Below are 2,675 nucleotides of genomic sequence, written 5' to 3' on the forward strand. Positions count from 1 at the left end.
TATTAATGTTACAATTCCTCTCTCTCTCTCTCTCTCTCTCTCTCTCTCTCTCTCTCTCTCTCTCTCTTTCTCTCTCTCTCTCTCTCTTTTTCTACAAATAAGAGAGAGAGAGAGAGAGAGAGAGAGAGAGAGAGAGAGAGAGAGAGAGAGAGAGTTTCCCATGTGTATGTGCAGCAACTCAAGCAAATCAGTTCCGACTCATAAAACATCCTCTTCAAAATCTTCAGAGAGTTGTTTGTTGTGGATGTGTTAAAGACTGGGTCACGGCTGAAGTGCACACCCATCTGGGAGGTTGTGGGGGTGAGTTTTTATCAACAGCGGAAGCAGGCAGGCACTCCAAGCGCTGGTAAGGGTGACAATTACAGGCTTTCCTTTTCATTGATCGCACCTGTAAGCAAATTTACTCCTCTAACATTTAGGCACCAGGTTGGTGGTAGTATATAAAGCAGGCTGTGGCCAGGAGGGACACAACAGGCGCCACAGCAACACAGTCCTACCCCAAAATGAAGTTTGTAAGTCACAGTCTTGAACAGGAGGAGGTCCATCCTCACACTGTTGCTGGATGTGTGTGTGTGTGTGTGTGTGTGTGTGTGTGTGTGTGTGTGTGTGTATGTGTGTGTGCGTGTATGGGGGTGGGGAACAGATATCGCTGAAAGATATTAAGTACCTTTTTGGTTGTCAGATGCTATATATGTATATGTATATATATATATATATATATATATATATATATATATATATATATATATATATATATCCAATTTATTCTGTACTCAAGTCATATTCTCAGCAATTCCCTTTTTATATCACTGTCTTTTAAATTTTACATTTCACTTAATGCTTCACTGCATACATGAGTCCTGATTCAGACGGTCCGGTTCTCATATATTTAGATAGTTTTTCTGAAGATTTCAAACACAGGAACAATACTTGTGTGTGTGTGTGTGTGTGTGTGTGTGTGTGTTCTACCTGATCAAGAGGGGAGTGTGTTATATTCTTGTTTAATCGTCTTGGTCCACTTTCTCCTGTAGACGTCGCTCCTCGTGGTCCTCCTGCTGGCTCTGACGGCGGTCCTCGGCAGCCCCGAGCCCTTCAAGAAGAAGGGGAAGAAGTTCGGAAAGAAGTTCGGCGGATTTGCGCGTCCACGCGTTCACGTCGTCCCTATTCCAGTCTTCCACGGTGGTGGTCATGGAGGTTTCCATAGGGGTTTCCATGGGGGTTTCCACGGCTATTAGACTCGGCGACCAAGGGTCGAGGGTAAACTCGTTGACCGACTGTCGAGGTGTAAACTTCACGACCAAGAGTCGTGGATAAACTCGTCGACCGAAAGTCGAGGAGTAAACTTTAGGGCCCCAAGAGTCTTGGGATACCTCTGGGATCATTGCCACTGTGGAGAGTGATCCCAAGCTGTTGTTTGACCTGTACCTGTTCCTTCATACGTAGATGAGTCGTTGTGTCAAAAGCACAGAACGTGTCTTCTTTTTTTTCATTTTTCCATAAGATATCATGTGTTGCCCATCAACTCCCAACTGATCATTTTCTGACAACAGCTTCATGTTACATTTTGTATTTTCTACTCGAATGATTCATTTAGTAATAAAAGACTCCCCAGTTTGTCTTCGTTTCATAAACTATTGATGAAACAGCTTGGTGTCTCCTTTCTTGTGAAAGGTGAAAAAATTCACATGAAAGAGGTCCTAGGAATTTACCATTTCAGCTATTAACCTTTTTATATGTTATGAGGAATGATTTATCTATTCCTTCGTAGTTTACTAATGAAAGGCAAATTAAACGAACCTATTAACCTGATGAAAGATAGTCTTCCAGTTTACATGACACCACTTTCAAAACCATGATACCCTTAAGGTATGACGCATCTACTCATCAAAAAGTACTGGGAAATCTACTAAAGAACTCAAAGCAAGGAGCAAAAGTGTTTACCTTGGTATAAATCAGCCAAACCTGTGTCTTCACGTGAAAACTGTATCTAATTGATTAACTAATTAATTAACATGCCATCAAGGCTGGTGGTGTTATATCTCACGTGGCCAGGACGTGCCATCAAGGCTGATGGTGCTATACTTCACGTGGCCAGGACGTGCCATCAAGGCTGGAGGTGTTATATCTCACGTGGCCAGGACGTGCCATCAAGGCTGGAGGTGCTATACTTCACGTGGCCAGGACGTGCCATCAAGGCTGGAGGTGTTATATCTCACGTGGCCAGGACGTGCCATGAAGGCTGGAAGTGCTATACTTCACGTGGCCAGGACGTGCCATCAAGGCTGGAGGTGTTATATCTCACGTGGCCAGGACGTGCCATCAAGGCTGGAAGTGCTATACTTCACGTGGCTATGACGTGCCATCAAGGCTGGAGGTGTTATATCTCACGTGGCCAGGACGTGCCATCAAGGCTTGGGGTAGCAAATGCTCCTGAAAGACTTTGTCAGTGAGACAACGTCAGTCAGTGTCACTTTATTCCATCCATATATCTGCGTCGTACTACATGTTCAGCCTGCTGTTCTAACCTCCCGCAAGGGAGGCAACACAGGAGACGCTGGCTGGATCTTATGATAATAGTCAGGGGCTCTGTTGGGGTCAACAGAAACCAAGGGTTTGATCCAATACCTATGCCTAACTATAGCATTACACGAGATGATATATATATATATATATAT

At 44.0% G+C, this 2,675-nt stretch overlaps 1 long non-coding RNA gene across 1 annotated transcript; it reads left to right on the forward strand.

Moving 5' to 3' along the window:
• The first annotated feature begins 455 nt into the window (after positions 1–455).
• On the forward strand, positions 456–1,614 carry LOC139755809 (uncharacterized). Its single transcript, XR_011714167.1, has 2 exons — positions 456–512; positions 1,032–1,614. It is a non-coding gene; the product is annotated as an uncharacterized lncRNA (long non-coding RNA).
• The last annotated feature ends 1,061 nt before the right edge of the window (positions 1,615–2,675 follow it).

This window comes from Panulirus ornatus, chromosome 20, assembly GCF_036320965.1.
Source record: "Panulirus ornatus isolate Po-2019 chromosome 20, ASM3632096v1, whole genome shotgun sequence".
In the NCBI taxonomy this organism is placed as follows: domain Eukaryota; kingdom Metazoa; phylum Arthropoda; class Malacostraca; order Decapoda; family Palinuridae; genus Panulirus; species Panulirus ornatus.